The sequence below is a fragment of the Drosophila yakuba genome, chromosome 3R (genome assembly GCF_016746365.2).
Source record: "Drosophila yakuba strain Tai18E2 chromosome 3R, Prin_Dyak_Tai18E2_2.1, whole genome shotgun sequence".
Classification (NCBI taxonomy): domain Eukaryota; kingdom Metazoa; phylum Arthropoda; class Insecta; order Diptera; family Drosophilidae; genus Drosophila; species Drosophila yakuba.
In genome coordinates, this window is record NC_052530.2 from 6,957,381 (window position 1) to 6,975,741 (window position 18,361).

The window sequence follows — 18,361 nt, forward strand, 5'->3', positions numbered from 1 at the left end:
AAGCCCAAGCGATAAACTCGAACATGACGCATTACGTTTCCTCCCACCACTCGGTACACGAGCACACTAAGAAAAATATGCCTATTATTTTAATTTGCAATGAATTTGTTAAAATATCTCGTCAAGCGTTGTCCTTAATGGCACAATAATGGCACAAGCGTATAATACATTTAGTAGTCTACATAGGTCAGACCGCGCTACTACATTTTGATCATACTACTTCTGAGATTTTTGTATAAAAAACATAGAAGAATATCAGAAAGTGTTTCAAAATGGAATGAAAATAGGCAATATAATTGGCAATCATATTAAAACACTAAAGAAAACTTTATTGCCCTTTATTCATATTGTGTCCCATCCTTTTTAAGGTTTCTAAATGTAACCACCCATATTTCCCGCCTAATAAACACTATTTTTGCTAATACTACTTGCCAGATACCTCTAATAATGGCCATTTTCCTGCAAGTGCATAGCCTGAGTGAGAGGCTGTCTACGTGCCGAGTAGAGGGTAGAGTTCAGAGTCTGGATGCCGCCACGCCCCCTACTCCGCCCACGCACACATGAGCTGTTGGCAAAAACTATCTACGTCGCAGAAAAAGTTTCCGTTTTCCACCACGTTCCCATGAGTAACTTGTACACGATGCGGTTGTGGCAGCAAGCTGAAATGTGAATCGCCGGCTCTAAGTCCTCCGATATCGTGGCCCCCCATCTTGCCCCAAAGCCCCTTGATGGCCAATCGAGTTGGGATGAGCGGCTGCTCGGTGCCAGTCAGTGTATGCCAAATCGTTTCGAGCATTTAAATTCGACATTAATTGGATTAAGTCTATAGTTTGCTTACTCGAGCTCCACAACGCCACACAAGCTCGTCGCACTCGAGTGCAATAATGCTCTCCCACGACGGATTCCTAATTTATTTATTTTGCATAATTGCAGACAAGCTTATTAGATTACAAATTAAGTCCTCAGCCCACTTTCGCCCAGATAGAAATGTACACACGACGTTTCTCGTTTGACATTCGTTTGGACGCCTTTGCGGTGGACAGCAGAAATAATTGAAAAGCAACCCGTGCTCAATATGATGTCAATTATGTTTGATTTTTAGCTCGATAAACATGATTAATGGTCGCATCGATAGGACATTGTCTGTTCGCTTCAAAGGCAAATGTATCCTGCATTTGCCATCTGACTTAAGCTGCCTTACTGGGTTTCCAAGTTTGTTTTTGTTAGGCCTGATGAAACTCAATATTTCGGTGATTTGGTTGGATCTCGATTGAATTTATTAAGATTATTTAAAAATACTTACTACTCACACGTAATTAAGGATCCTGTCTTGATCTAGTGTAACGAAGACTTATATAAAAGTTTAATTTTGGTTTTATATGACATTTTTTTGTGTGTAGTAGTTGTATGCCTACTTGAGATAAATTGCTTCCAAGTAATTTCCAATTGGCTATTTCGCCAAAAATATTTTAATTATTTTAACCAAGTTATACTTTTTCTGCAAGTTGAGCATGCATTTTTTTAGTTTAAGTAGAATATGTAAATTAAATTTCTAATACATTGCGTTTACTTTTTGCAATTATTTAAGGTTAATGACTGATACAGAAAAAATCTAAATTACACTCACGGCAAAGATTTAATTAAAACTATTGCTTAATAGGTAAAACCTTTTTCATAATTTCCAACATCAGAAGGGCAGAGAAAACCCAAATCATAGCTCGGGCAGTAATTTTCATTTGCTCATTGGACTTATATCTCAGACAGTCGGAAATGATTTGACTTTGCAACGAATGCTAGGCAAACAGGCCGACTGCTAAAATGGGGAAAACAGGCAAACAACTTTCACATTGTTGAGTAAATTAGCTTGCCAGATAGGAGTTGTGAGATGAAACTTGTGAGCCATGTGTGCCAGCCATCCAGCTTTGCCCCTAATTCAAGCTGAAACCGCAGTGGCAATGGGAATGGGAACGGGAACATCAACTCTCAATCCAACTGCCAACAAGTTTATAACTTTTTTTCGGCACGCCTGGCTGCCGGATTGATTCGATTAAAACGTCAACAGTGGCAGCCAGCTGAAGCCAAGGAAAAACAATTCGCAACTCCATGTGTGTGGGTTTATGAGTGTGTGTGCGTGTGTGTGAGCCAACTTCTCCTCGTGTAAGTGCGTGTGTATGGGCCATGTCATATCCATCTCGATCTGGTTGCCTGCAAAGTTGTCACACCAAATTCGGCTTTATTTTTATTTTGCCATCTTTCGGCTCATGCCTGTTGTCTTTCCCGTGATGTCGCACATTCTGGGCCTCATCCTTTGACATTTCGCCTGGGGTGTTCCGTTCGGAAAATCGGGAAATTGGCGGCTCAGGGTCGGGGGTCAGGGTTCGCTGTTCAGGGGTCAGGGGTCACGGCTCAGGGACAGAGGCCTTAGCCTGTCATGTCGTTTGATCTTTTATTGTGTTTGTTTTACGAGGCGCAGTAAATCCCTTTTAAATTGCAAATTCTTTATGCTCGCATTTTCGGCTCAGCCGTAAACACCCAGAAAAAAAAGAAAAACTCATACGCAGAAGGGCGGTTTGATTTGTATTCGTTTTCGCATTTATTTGTGAATTTTGTCCGCCATTTTATGATTATTATTTTTTGGCATTTTGCCGCCTTTTGCCGCTTTTTTGCTGCTCAGCTTTCTGTAAGTGAAAGTAAATGCGAATGTGCGCTGTCGCCGGCGGCGTTGTCACTTGGATATTCGCACCTTCCACGCCCAATTTTGCTGGCCATCAGCCACCCCGGTGAGTGATAAAAATTTATTGGATCGAAAACAATAAATATTTGATTTGATTCATTCGTCGGGCTGTTCGCTCCTTGGCCCTCGATGGCAGCCCATGATTCTGTTTCAATTGATTTCGTGGCGTGTCCGCTCGGTTAATTGAAATACAAAATTGTTTATGTGCTCTAAACTTCGCACAGGACATCCCAAAATGACTGGGCCGTAACGAGAAAAAACTACACTAAATTCCCGCAAACATGGACGGTTGCGTGCTGCTCGAGGGTCAAGAGTAATTAACTTTGGAGCCCGTCCTCATTTGCAGCCCATCAAGGAGATGAAGAGCAAATTAAGGTGCGGAATAAGGAATCGCACAGAAGGAAACGAAAAGAAACAAAGACGCGTCGGCTAAAAAGGGCCACAATCCCCAGCATTTCAACGCCTATTACAACTGCAAATGAACCCATAAACCCATTTAAGCAATGCCCGGAACACGAAAACTTTTCTCCTCCGAAAAGGAGGCGTGGCTACCAGGTCCAGCCTTTCTGATTATTGCTCAACACTTGAAAAGTTTTCGGGCGGCGGCTTACTGCCAACCAAAAGTTTACTTACACCCACTGGAAAGAAGGCCAGCTCGGCACTTTGAATAGGAGATAAAACTGTTACGTGCCTCATGTCTGTCTGAATGGAGGGGTATTTCTGTTATCGCAGTGAAAAGATGTTTCATGTCCTGCGTGTTCGCCTGGCCATTGCTTTTGCTTTTGTGCTGCCTTTTTCTAGTATTGGCCAGGTATGTGTGATTCCCTTGCATGCCCGTGACAGGTTGAAAGAAGCCCTTACGACTAGCTATTCTGCTGCTTCTCTTGATATCTGAATCTATTGGAACTGGGCTTTAAAGAAACAGACGCAATTTGAGAGTACGTCAGTTTGAAGCGCTGATTGCCTTAGATAAATTACCACAGGTTATTACCTTTAGCTTGTTGTTATAATCGTTCAATATGAAAGCTCCCTGAAAAAAAAAACGTATTATACTACAATTCGAATAGAAAAGTTGGAAAAATTCCATTTTTACCATATTTAAAAGCCTATAACAAGCAAGCGGATTGTTGTTTGGTAAATTATTTAGAGCCATGGCAATTCATAAAGCTACAAAGCATTCCATTTTTTTAACGTATATATCTAAATTTAACACTCATGGCAACTGTTGCAACTTTTTAGCGGTTTTACCCGCCTATACAATATTCATTGCTCAAATAGGGTTCTGAATTTCAAAATCATTTATACGTAGAAGTCAGCAAAAAACACTTTCCCCTCTCCTCTTGAACCAATTAAAGTCTTGCCTTGCACTTCCTTAATTTATGGGACTGGTCTACCTCCAATATCACTCGGTTTAATTTGACTAATTTCTTCGTGTACATATGAAAAGTAATCACTTTCGCACACTCGTCTTGTTCCGCAGTGATAATGCTTACTTTAAACAAATTGTTTTTTAAAACAATATGAGAGCTAATTCTTGCATTTGGCATACTCCATCCTTATTTCCTAAGGAGAGGGCAAAAGGCAGAGCAGGAAAAGCTTCCTTTGTGCGCTAAGCATATGCAATGGTCGTACTGGAAGGACTGGAAAATGAGCCAGGATAGACAACGAGTTGTGGCGGCCAGCAGTGTCACTCGAGTCACGGCAAAGAACCCTTTCACGAATGCCAATCGCATACCTTTTTCACCCGCTCTTTGTGCCACATCATCAACAAATCGTCAATAACACTTGACACTCGTTGCTGATTCTCGACCCTTTTGGCCTCAGCTCAGACATGGAAAACTTTTTTAAGAAATTACTTTTTTGGCCCGCCGATAAACACTGAAACCGAGGAAGGAACAAGACGCGTTTTAGAGCCCATTCCCCCTCTGTCCACCCAAAACCATCTGCCATCGAGTCATTGGATCCGTTGTCAAAGGCAGTCAGGCGAAGCAGACAAGCCACAAGGCATCAAAAAATAAAAAGAAAAAACCAAAAAACACAAAAAAAAACAGAAAAAAAAGGAAAAGTTCCGGAACCCGACCTAACCACCGAATCCATGGCGATAGGACACAAAGCAGGAGGCGCAAGGAAACGGAGGCCATCAACATTTTGACCTTGATGAATTCTTTCTGGCCCGACTGATAAGAGCTCCTGACCCAGCCGCAAAATCAACGTGAAATGAATAAGAACAGGACTCGAATGTCGAACTCATCACGGCGATTCTTAAATACCCTTAGATATATGTACCAGTCAGAGACTGAAAATCATCTATCTGAGAACTTTAAAATTGAAGCTATAGCTTGAATTTTATACGTAGAATATTTACAGATTATTTGGGTGGACCAAAAAGGATTTCCTTTATGGAACAAGCTTAAGAACGGGGAAGTTCAGATACTTTCAAGATCTACATACAAAGATAGAGAAGAAAGCACCTTGCCAGTGAACAGTTAACAAAAAGTGAATGCAAAAAGGCAACTGATGAAGGAAACTTTTACTTTAATTATTTGTCTTTCTTTGTGGCGCTTGAATTTTTGTCAGGATGTCCTTGTGTTTGTCTTGCTGATTCCGCTGGATGTTTAGCTTCCTGTTTCTGTTTCTGCTACTGCTGCTGCTCCTGTCGCTCTCAGCATTTCCATTTGCCCCCGAGGAAAATACAAAATATAAAACAATCGCGTTTAGTTTCGTCTGATTGCGAGCTGACGAGAATGCAACATGCTTGAAATTCCGAGAGCGTTGCTCACGTCCTTTTTCTCCTTTATTAGTGTATATCTGCTGGTGTCCTTGTTCAGCCCGCGCGAGATTGTGTGTGTGAATGTCTGGTAGCCAAATTGAATGACTTGCTTGGATGGCGCCGGAACGGGGCTATACCGCCCATGTATAGCCTCCACAGTAAATCTTCACCCTGCCCCACAATGGATCCGTTTCACTCTCAGGCTTTCAGGCTTCCAGTTTTCCAGGCTTGCAGGCGGCATGTTAACGTACCGCCCCACGTTGCTGTCTCAATAGTGACACTCACATCCGTGAAATGCAAATGTATGCGTGCCGCCTGAACATTATGAATAATTCCGGTTAAGATTCCTTTTCAGCCATTTGCCATTTCTTAACCAACCCATCCACCCCCTCGCTTGTGCTCCTTTGTGGGCCTCCACCTGAGCATAAGTAGTTGCTGTCGCTTGTAAAGCGACTTGTTTTGCTCCTGCTCCTGCCGCTGCTAGAGCTACTGCTCATTCTCATTCTTATCCTAATTCTCGTCCTCGTCCTTAGAGCCATTGTAGTTCATTCCCGCTGCCATTCTGCTTTGCAGTCGTGAGCTGTGACATTTATTATGCAAACCGGAAAGCAAAGCGCCAGACAAGCAGCTTGGGCAATCGGTAATTACACTGCACAAAAGGATTCTGTGAATGCCCTCTCTGGCCAAATATCTCAATACTATTAAAGTCATGGAGGATATACAAATGCATGATTTAATTTCGTCATGACCAAAGCTAGAACTGTATAGATAGAAGTAACTTTGAATTATTCTGTCTAAAATTTTATAAAAGTCTATGTCTGAATTTCGAGTCCGAGCAAAAGTATTTTTGGCTCCTAAGTACACCTCCATGTTTTGCCTCGAAAGTATTTACGATTTCCCAACGATTTCTTTGAATAATCAAATAGCTTTAAAAATAATTACTATTTTATTTTATCTATATCTATCTTATCTATTTTATTATATATTTTATGACTGACATGTACTACAGCCCCAAGTATTATTATTAATTTCTTTTTTCTTCCCTATGTTATAATTTTAAAGGAGCCCTTCCTTACACAAAAATTCCGCAACAATCAATATTTATAAACGAAATCATACCGATAGATAAAAGTCTTTAAGATTTCTTGTTGAGCATATTACTCTCATTTTTTATATATTTATTGTTTGAGAACTCCTGCTTTTTATCAGTGCATCCAAGTTGGCAAGCGTCCTCCAGCTTGAACTCGGCGATACGTTTGCGGTTAAACACGAAACCGGGGGCGATGATTAGGCCAACTAGCGCAAAGCGTGCCCAAAAAACGAGGCAGCGGGCTGGAATGGATAAAATCCGATCCAATCCGGCTCCTCAGGCGCTTCTCATTTCTTCCGCTACATTTGCCGGGGTTTGAATTTTGATTAACGCCAGGTGATAAAAGGGTCTTTGAAGCGCCAATTTAATTTGGGCAAATGCCTTGTCTTCGTCTCCATCTCAGTCACCCAAACACCCGTCACGTCTTCAACTCCGAATGAAAATGCGGCACGGAATGGTTGTTGACTGGGGCTGTCTATGTAGTATGTATATGTATATATATTTACTTTTGGCGCATTCGAAGGCGTCAAATTAATGGCCTGCTATTAAATCGCGGACACCCATACGCATACAGGGGGAAGTGGAAATCTACAGACTTGTCACCTTTCTGCTGGTTGCGATGGGTCAGGGTCACTGCGGGTCAGGGGGTATTATCCTGGTTGAGCTGGCTGGCTGAGCTGCTCAAAAACTATGCATCGGCATTTGCTTTCGTGATTAATTGATCAACATCAGCAAGAACATCAAAAATAATTTACTTTCCACATTGTGGGCCGGCGGGATTGTAAATTATTTCCATCAAACGCCGCTCAATTATACTAAGTGACACCAGAGGGTCGCTGGCAAAGCGAACTCTGTCATTAATAATAATAGACCACGCCCGAGCCCCCGCCTTCGCCCCTTTGGCCCCACCCAATTAGCTAGATTCCAAGTTGTGTGTCCCTATGTTGTAGTGAGTGTGAGTGTGTTGGTTGTGCGGCAAATGTCACTGGGATAATTGAAAATTAATTATGTTGACATATTTGGAAAGTGATTGTTGAGATGGCGACTCGTTGATGATGCCCGCGACATATAATTTCCACCCCTCCAGGACGTGGACAGTAGCAGACAACCAGCTCGGTGGCCACTGAATAGCCAGAGGCCTGTGGCAAATTAGCCAGCCCCTCTGCCACCAGGAACCCACCATCGGGAGCCCAGCGAGCACCACTCCAAACCGGCTTAATAGATGCCTGTCAGGTGGCCATTCATTTGGTGACGGCGCGCCAAGCTTTGTCCCTGAATCCAACGGGTCCCTGAATGAGCGTTATACTCGTACATTTTTTTCTCTTTATTTTCCCGGCGCACGGCAAAAAGTATTTGGCTTTAATTGATGCCACCAGGCGAGCACTTTAAGCCTGCCCCTCGCAGTTTCATCTATTCAACTATTCCTGGCCTAACACGTCGCTAGGCAATGCTTTTGATTACATAACTGAATTAAATGAAATTCTAGAGCTCTAGCTTTGTGCTAATAAAATCTTATTTAGCTAAAATTGAAAGTAAACCTGATACAGAAAACTGAATAATGGTTGTGCTACTTATTTTCACTGACAAAAACCGTTTTCCCTGGTTGGATCAAGCTTCCTTGTGAGTGTTAGCAAATGAAACACCAAGTAAATACAAATACTAAACCAATTTTTTTATAACCAGAAGACACTTAAAATGATGGAAAAACCATTGTTTCTTGTTGGTTTGCCTTTAAGTGTATTATGTAAAATAAATTTTAAAAATACATTTTTTCCTTTAACATTAAATCTTTCTTTTCTTTAATGCAAACTGAATTTTAACCCAAAATCATTATTTATTTTTTTTATTATAGAAAAATGTATATAAACCAATGCATTTATGACCGTTTCTGATGCTTAAATAAATGTTATTCGCCCTTTTTTGATTCGAATCTTATCCTATAAGAATCTAATTAAGTGCATAGTTCTAATTCGCTGCAATTCGAATGTGAAATTCGTGTTCAACGAGGCGGCAAGGGTTAAAGTCGTCCGGGCGAAGGGCTGCAGCACTCAACACGCAGTTTGCACACTTTAAATGGCATCCGAAGACGGAAGGAAGCGGGCCAAATGCTCCGGCCGCTCATTATGCGTCTCCACTTCCGCGCGGCCTGGGTGTGTGTGTGAGCCTGTGTGTGTGTGTGTGTGTGTGGGTACCACTGTGTCTGTGTGCGGGTGAGCAAACATAAAGACGGAAATGCAAACCAACTGGCAACAGCAAGAGAAACAACGGACTGGCTGCTATACACAAAAAAGCCACAGGAGAGGAGAATGTGAAAGGAGCGAAATAATAATTTCTAAAGAGCAGAAGTTAGGTTTGCATAAATAACGACAGTTTTGTGCCCATTTTGTTTGCATACTAAATGCATTTTCTGCTTTCAGACACACAAACACACACTCACACACGCACGCATACAACCAAACTGATCCTTGGGGACTCCGAGATTAAAGTGTTGCCATCTGTTCGGCAGGTTTTCAGCTTTAAGTCAAGTGCAACTGCAGTGCCACCATTCGAATATTAAGCAAAATTGTTTAAATTATACCAATTGCCAAGCATAGTTGTCCCGTTTTTTGCGAGCAGAACTATTAATAGCAGGCCCATCATAAAACGTGGCGTGTGGCTGTCCGCTGTCCCACAGACAAACAACTAATAAAGTCCTGCGAGCACAGGAGGTATGCCAAAAGCGCTCTCGATGTGGCATTTCCTCACAAAACAAACGCATTTTGTGACTAACGCGCAAATGTCACGCAAACGTTGTTCTATTCCAGTGCAGTTGGCGGGCTGTCCTGGAATGTTGGTTGGTACACTGTTGGTCCTTGCGCCTTCCAAGCGCCGCCCACTTCACGCGGATACGGAAACGGAGCCGGAACCATGACGCTATCAAGCGGAAGTGGCACATGCAGCCGACCGCGCATTGCCTACCCACTCAATCGCGAATGTGAAATACCAAAAATGTTCGTCGGAACTGCGGGAAAAATACAAAAATCGAATTCAAGCCCATCGATGCGAAGCTCGACAATTAAGGCGACCACGGTCTTTATATGGGGAAAGCCGTGCGCAATTAGTAGTACCGATTATAAGACACCGCTGCGCAAATACTCATATTAACAATCACTTGCCGTGGCGCTTGCCAAACAGGCGCTGCAATTATCGACTCCAACTTTTCGCATTCGACCGTGGCAACCTTTCGCTACAGTAATTATTATGTGGGTTAAAAGCTAGATGGAAGGGGTTCCATCCACAGGCGTGCTGTGTGCGCTTCGAGAGGCCCGAACACGAACGCGAACACGTCCACAAACACTGACACTCGCCGGCACTGAGCGAAAAACTATAAGCGTTCTCAAATGTGCTCAAAATAAGATGCCTTGTTCTTCCTAATAGTCGCCCTTCTTCGTTCATTTTTATAAAAATGTAAGTCTATTAATTCCAAATAAAATTACTCGAGTTCATATAAAAAGGGTTGCGATTTTGAAGACCTCTTCATACATTATTAAATCTAAATACCCAACTTATTCGATAAGTAAACTATATTGAGGACTTTAAAATCCGTTAGTAAAGGCTAGCTAACTCTTGGGGCGTTATAAAATCGAATTTAACATTATATTGTGAGCGGCACTTGACCTCGTTTTGCTAAAAGCTCCTGGTATATTTCGAGTAAATATTTTCCCCCAGTGTAAACACGATCCCCCAACTGCCATACTGCCTTGTTTTTAAAGTGTTATTTCAGTGGGCGAGTGCTGTCACTTGGGAGGCGCTGAACCAAGCTGTTGCCTGGAAAGTCAGCCAGTATGTCAGTCAGTCATTCAGTCAGTGAGTCAGTTTGTCATTCAGTCAATCGACGAGTCTGCCCTTTAGTAAGGCACTATCTGACGTCATCGGCAGATTGCGTGGTCGATTTAATAAAAGGGTTAAGTGTCTTTTGCTTTTTATGTTCACTTTTCATTAGTGAATGAAAATCAATATGTATGTCGTATGTATGTGCCAGCAAGCCTTTGTCTTAATTGAGCCAAGAGCTAAGGCCGAGATGTCTTTGAGTTGAGTTGAATTTCCTCACGGCCGTTCTGGCCGAATTCATCTCATTTCTGCTGAGGACATGGTGGCGCACACGCAAAAGTGTTTACATTGTTGCCGGGCTTTCTGGCAAATCATTTTACGGAAGCCCCGGGCAAATAAACTTGACAAACATTTCAATCAAAAGTGGAAAGCCCCAAGCCCCAAGCCCACATCTCCGAAACTCTGGCAAAGGGCAAGGGAAAAGGCCCAAGTGTCGTCGCCAGACTGGGATTTAAAGCAAAGTCAACGCACCGAAGCCAACATTAATATTTACCCAACCGCAGTGTCGACAACAGCAGCAGCAGCAGGTGCACAATTAAAATACATTTTCACGCACAAAACATTAATTAGTTGGTATATTTTTTTGCCAAAGCAAAGCAGGCTAAAGCAAACAAACGGAAAACCGAAAGCCAAACACTCCCAGGAGGCGGCCAGTTTATCAGTCGGCGGGAAAATGCAGCCAAATAGCCATGTCCGACTGCCGGACACGCCTCCCACACAGGAGAAAAGAGGGCTGGAAAAACTAAAAGTGAAGAGGGGGTGGCAAGCATTTGCGCACTTCTTTCGCGGCTGCGTTTTCCCCGACTTTCGACTTTCTTTCGGGAATGAAAGGGACTTGAGGGAATTTCAGCGCGCATAATGTGCCGCATTGCGGTTTTTCCTCAGCGCTGGCAAGAGTTGCTTGCTCAACGCCGCAGGACATACACACAAATACACACACACACAGACAAAGGCAGCTCCTTTCGCCATTTGTGTGAACCAAAGAGTCGCGCATGTTGAGCTGAATTTTGAGCATAAACGGCATAAAATATGTGAGCAATAAAACAGGCGATTGAAATGCTCAAGTCAAAAACTTTTGCGAAAATGCCTTTAAGCCCCATCGGCTGCAGCATTGGTGGGCGTACACAAGTGGGAGTGGGAGAACGCCTGCCCACCCGTGTGCATATGTGTGTGTTTGATTTATACCCCCACTCACACACTCCGCCCACACTCGTATGCCACCATCTTCCCCTCTTCCTGCCCTCGTGTGATAGTCTAAGCCGGTGAATGAGAGCCATTGAATCCGAGCTGGCAGCCTGGCTGACTATGAATTGCCTGTTTTAGGCCGGGCTTCATCCTTTTCGTGTCTCAATGCTGGTACACACTGGCACAAAAAATCAAGAGTCTCCTACCTATAAGTATACATTATGGCATAAAAGCCAGCTCAAAATAAATGCAGTTCACGATGGAATCGGTTTTGGCATTAAGGGGTTGGCTAGAAAACAGCAATTGGAAGGAATTTATTTCAATAATTATTGCATTTACTAACCAACAGGGTAACTACTCACTTTATACATGAACATTTTAGTGATTCTTTAATAGAAATGATACATTGCTTTCCTTACAGTGCAGACATCACTGGGCTTAGCATTCACATTTAGTTTACCCACTTTTCAATGACTGCCAACAAACAAGCTCCGATGTTTGGACTTGTATGCGAGTGCGGCTTAGGCAAAAGTGTTTGAATTGAGAGAATTAGATGACTTTCTATGGCCGTGATGCCCGGATTTCGCTTTCAAGTTATGCATGTATTTGTCTGGCCATCCGATTTTCGGCAAACAAAATGCCAGCTCCACTCACCGCACTCAATTCACGCAGAGGTTCTATGAAAGCGAAGGTCTTGGGGCCTCCGGCCTCCGAAAGCATTCGGTTCGGTTGCAGCCCTCAAAAATTACTCGTATTTTCGGTGTTGTATTTTTAGTACAACCAACCAACTGGGCTAACAATAATAGCAACGCCATAGTAGCTGCCAGAACTCAACCCGCTGCCGGCACGTTGCTATCTCTTTATAAATTCGTTCGCATTTTTGATGAGCGCTGAAGAGTATGCTGCCATTTTGGACGTTACCCACAGGCAAATGTCTGTAATCTAATTTTAAAAACGAAATTACATATATAAAGCGGGGAACATTTTCCAGAAAATTGTTTGATTACTGTTTGCAAAAGCATAAAGGATAAGAATTTATTACATATTCGGCATGCTGCTGTGTTTGTATACGATTTTACGCAATTTTGCAGTGTTGTGCAGGAAAAGTAATAAAAGGTAGAAGCAAATTACAATGTGGATTTTTCGGCTGCTTAATTCAAACGTAATTATCCAGTTAGCTATAGGGATTTACACAGGAAATGATTTTTGTTGCTTGTCAAAATAATAGTTGAATTACCTTCTGTGTTAAAGGGTGTTAAAAATTAATAAAAAACAATTTAAAGGAAATATGCAATTATTTTTTGTGCTTCCCTTGAAGCTCTGACTTCGATAGGGAGCTTTAAACTCATCGATTAATAATTTTTGTGGCACTAAGACCCCTTGAACTAAGTAAAATTGGATACAGATCTTTGAATAAATAATGTTTGTCAGTGTGGATATCACAGTGGTTATTTTTGGTATACTGTATCCATGGCTTTTGGCATGAATTTTCCTGTGCAGTGGCTGATGGAAAAACAATTAAGTTTTCTTGCAATGAGGCAAAGAAATTTGAACGACAGAAATAAGCACTCCTTTGCCTGTATTCATATAAATTCCTTTCCTCAACTTATCAAATTGGAGTCAAATTTCATAGGCGACTCAACACTGCATATCCCATGTTCCTTTGAACCCCGTGCTCTCGTTTTAAAAATGTGATGATTACAGAAATTACCAGAAAACGGGTTGTCTGGTTCTTTGGCAGACCCGTAAAGCGACCAAGTGGAATCGTAAAGGTGGAGCAAGAGCACAAGCTCATCAACTTACTTGGAATTAATCAGCGACTTTGGACGCAGCGCGGCTGAATGCAGTTTTTATTGGTTCGCTTGTGCTCGTAAAGGCGTGCTCTATCTGGCGTTCTATCGCTCTCTGGATCAGGGTGGTGCTGAAGCTCGTGGAGGTCCTGGAAGTCCTGGAGGTCCTGCGTGGCACCTTTGAGAGCGGGCACATCGTTAACGGCTTAATTGCTTGCCCATTTACGCACTGTTGACGTCATGGAGGGCGCCAAATCCCAGCTTCCTGCTGCTGCTTCGCGTTTTTGCCTCCTCTCAGGTCCTTTGTGTGTGTGGTTTTATGTTGCAGCTAATCCGATGTGCGATGGAATCCTAGGCCCCTCGAAACTTTGGCTTACGACCGGGGCATGTGTGCTTTCATTTATGCATATAATCCGGAAATCCGGCAAGGAGCCAGCCGCTCCAGCTGCTTTTCTTATCGCCTAAGCACTTGATCCGCCTGAGGGCATAAAGACATTACATGACAAAGCGATTTGGCGCGACACGGATGTGCGTGTTTTAGAGGTTTTTTGCAGGAAAACTCGCGTGATTCGTTATATCCATTCAATTAAATTGCATCCGTCTGCACACACAATCGATTTAATTAAATATTTATTTTGCCAACGGGTCTCGATTTTAACGCTTCACTTGATTTCTCAGAACTTTTAATCGCTTTAATTGCTCTGGGCTATGCCTTAAACTTGGTTATTTTTAAAGAATCTTAGCACTTGTAATATTTCGACGTATATTGGTATTAAATAAGCTAAAGTATTAAAGAAAAATCAGACTAACTTTGATATGTATCGTTAAAGTTATGGATTTATTTAAATTCCTTCGTTTACATTAATTGCTTTTCGGATTTATCTTCATTGGTTATTAATTGAATTTTACAGCTTTAAATTGTTTGCTCACAGTTCACCTGAAAGAGGAGAAAAATATAATTGAAAATCTCTGTTTAAATATAGACAATTATTTGTGGTTAACAGTGATAATGATTTCCCACACGTGACAGCCCAATTAAACACATGCAAGGCCACTCAAACCCACAAAAGGACCTCCACTATCTGGATGGCCTCACCTGCCGCCAGATTACCTGGCGAGGCTCTCAAAAAGAAATGAAAAAGGAAAGTGAAACCAGGATTAAAGCCGCTTCTGGAGGAGGCGGAGGAGGCAGCACTCCTGCTTTTTACACGTTGGGTTGTAATTACATCACAGCAGAGATTTTTCTTTGCACCACAGGCATACAAGCACAAGCACACACTCACACACTCTCACTTGCACACACACGGGATATAATTAGAGCATAATTACAGCTACACTAATACTCGAGTATCAGGCAGAAAGCAGCAGAAAAGAAGAATTAGCAGCCAGCCAAGAAGGGGCGCTCCAGCCGGTCATCTATTAAGTATAATCAACGCCACGGCAAGCGGAAATAGACAGATTTCCGGCTATTAAACGCCCAACAGAGCGGCAAAGACGCTCAGGTCGGCTTTCAGCTGGCAGCACTGGGAGAAAACAGATGTGCATTTGTTCAGTTCGACAAGGATTAAGCCTGACTCTAAGCCATAAACTCCACTTAAAGCTCTTACATTTTTAATTTTTCTCCTTTTGGAATTCTACAAGGAACTTATTTACTTAAATTTGAATAGTAGTGACCCCAATACCTTTTAAAAATATCACATTTAGTAAGATAATCAGTATAAAATGTAAGCCATTCTAGCTATCTAGCCCCTTTATTTCGCTTAATTTTCTTAGGTGTATGCTTTTTGAGAAGTCTGTCCAAATATCGTGTGCACAAATTGAAAAAACAGAAAATGTTAATTAGCTGTAATTTTCTTGCAACGTTACCAGGGGTGAAGGGATGGAGATGGGGCTCCGGTGGCACCTCCTGACATTGACACACACACACTCCTATACGCACTCAGATACAGCAGGTGTTGCTTTAATGATGTAATACCCCCCTCTGGGAAACGTGACCCCCCCCCCCCACAGCTGGATCCGGCATAAACCGGTGAGCTCATTTATTAACATAAACAGTTCATTTGTATTAAACTGACAGTCGCAACATGAGAGCACGGCTGCCTGCTAGTTGATAGTGGGTCGATCGAGGGCGTGTCCTTGCCACAGCCCCTGCCACTCCACTAGCCAAAATTTTGGGAGGGAGGCAGCTTACATGAATGCAAAACATAAACTTCGATTAGCGGCAGCAAATAGCTAATGGCCACCATCAAATGGCGAAGGACCGGTGCCATTCGCAACTGAAAGTGCTCTTGTGCTCTTTTGTGCGGCTCGCTATCAGGTTTCTTGTTGGCCAAAACGGTTCACACACTTCTCGGGTACGGGAGTTCATTGTTCCATTCGATGGCTGCCACTCGCAACAATTCCGTGGTCTTTACATTCGTTTATACTATATATTTTCTTATTTTTTCGCGCTCGAGCACGCGATATGGCAATTGATAAAACACCGGGTATTCGATATTTCCCAGCCAGTCATCGTGAAGACATTCCCTATTCGCCTTGTTTCATATTTTTATTACTATGTGCAGTGTGTGCATGTCTCTGGGCGAAATCATTAATATTGTCATGTTATTTGCATTTCACTAATTTTTAGCAAGCAGAAATTTGATTTATTACGAGCTGGTGGGGGTAGTACCGAAGTAATAGCCTACATTTATGGCAGTACTGTGGAAACTAAGCCAGAAAGCAGGAAACTATTTTTATATCTTAGAAGTTGTGGACCGAAACACCAGTACATGGACATACATCTGCCATTAAAAGGTGAAATCTGTATTCTCGATTTAAATGTCTGCTCTTATTGCTTGCTTCCGTTTTCCTGATATTTGTTTGCAAGTAAACCGAACCTTGATTTATTATTATTTGGTTAGGATATTTTAAGATAAATACGGCTATGTCATAGAAGTAAAAATCTAAAGTATTATTTGATCAGCAGTTGGTTTCCCCAAATAATTGCCTTTTCATTGCCGATATCTTTCAATTCTGCTGTGATTGCTTGACCCCCAGCTAAAAAGTCTGTCAAAAGGATCAATAACATTATCTATATAGGTCGAACATGTGTTGGCGTGTTTAGGTATATGATGACCCTTGTATAAATCATGCGGCTTTTGCAAGCTCCTAATGGAGTTTGGCTTTAGTTTTTGTTGAATTTTTACCGACACAAAAACGTGTATCAAAGGAGCATCGCAAAATGGCCAGCGGCCCGATTTCGACATGGTTCCATTGTTATTGAACAGAGGGCCACGGAAGGATAAAGGAAAAGACCGATGGCAGTCTGATGCCTCTGATGCTCCGGCTGAAGCTGCCGCTGCAAGAGTGCCGTACATTGTGATAAAATTCACAGAAATTTAATTACGACGGGGCCTATCCGCAGGCGGATGGGCTGGCGCAACTGCATTTCGATTCGGAAACATGTCAGTTGCCAGGTAATTTATTGCGGTACACACTTTCTGTGGCAACTCAAAACCCACACGGATATCACTTACATGGCCAGCGGTGGCGATGGCTATGGCGATGGCGACACGTTCCGCGGATATGGGATACAATCTGCAGCCGAGCTCTGCTATGTTGGCATATAGATAATGGCAATGGCGCAACTAAACCGACAGTTTCGGCTGCCAGCTCAACGAACCGCGACGCGACACGGAATACGGATGCGAAACGGGTTACGGGTTATTTCGATGGACACGGATTTTTCGGGGGACCAGAAACGGAAGCGGGTACGGGATCGGGACCGGGACCGGAACCGAACGAGGTGGAGGTGTCAGTATTTTGCCCGTGGCACGTTGTGAATTCGCAACTAGCCGTTGCATTTGCGGCTTTGCCACAAGTTCAAACTGCGTGGGCGGTGGTGACCCCGCTAATGCCCATATTGCCACTATCTCTCACACACAAGCTCACACACTTTCGCATTTTCTATCACTTTTGTACGGGGTGATTTCGTGCTTTTGCCTTTGGGGCCACCTCGACTTTTTTTATTCAACCGACCCTCTTCGAAGGATCGCACGATATTGTTATCCTGGCTGAGTTATCCTCGCGTTTTGGTGGATGTAACCGCGCGCTACGTGTTCAGTGCTCGACTGCGGCAAACTGACAGGCGAGGAAAGCGCGCCGCTTTTCCATTTTCCGTTCGCCTAGGTCGTGTCCGTAAGCCGAAGGTAGGAGAGCCCGAGAGCCCTCTTAGCCGGATAAAAACGGGCCGAAAGAGAGAAGGGGGCCCTAAGAGAGCGCCATTCTCTTCGGCCCGCAACAAACTTAAAGTCAATGTTGGCTCTGCGATTAAGGCCTTTGGGAACATGGCCCTATTTCGGCTTGGGTCTGCGCTTCAAATTCAATTTGGCCACTCTCACGTTGGCTGCTGCAATTTCGGGGCACTCGAAAGCCCAAAAGCCGCATCCCGCCCCCTCCCCGATAATAAAGCCCCCCCGACAGCGCCCACGCCCGAAAACACCTCCGCCTCAGCTCGGCACATGCAAAGTGCGGGAAAACGGGCAAACAATTGGGTCAATTGGTCATGGCTGTCAAGGTCTTAAACTTTCGTATTTATGGCATGCCATGCATTGTAATTTTAACTTTAATTTGTAAACTCGAATGGTGGGGGGAGGGGCGAGTGGGAAAACTCCATTCCGATCCGTAACGGCTGTTGATGGCATCCCGATGAAAGGGGTGGAAAGGAAAGGATACTGGGCGAGAAGGGGTAACCAAGTGGCCGGGCTGCGTGCGTTGTATGTGCAGCAATTTCCGCCGTAGTCGCGTGCTTCCGCCATCCCGTCCAGTCCGGATTGCAACGGACTGCGAGGGACTACGCCGGAATGCGGCGCTCGGGGCTGCCGGACAGCACTTAAGTATCTGTTGCCGACAAAGTGGCACCCTCCAGATAATATCCGCAA

General features: G+C 43.3%; 1 protein-coding gene across 2 annotated transcripts in view; it reads right to left on the bottom strand.

Moving 5' to 3' along the window:
- Positions 1-17,094, bottom strand: part of LOC6535791 — a 108,991-nt gene extending 91,897 nt beyond the window's left edge. For both annotated transcript variants that reach the window (XM_039376878.1, XM_039376874.1), the window contains exons 1-2: positions 16,958-17,094; positions 13,453-14,376 (exon numbers count right to left, since the gene is read on the bottom strand). The gene's annotated coding sequence lies outside the window, so the exon portion shown is untranslated. The remainder of the gene's footprint in view (positions 1-13,452; positions 14,377-16,957) is intronic.
- Positions 17,095-18,361: the final 1,267 nt, after the last annotated feature.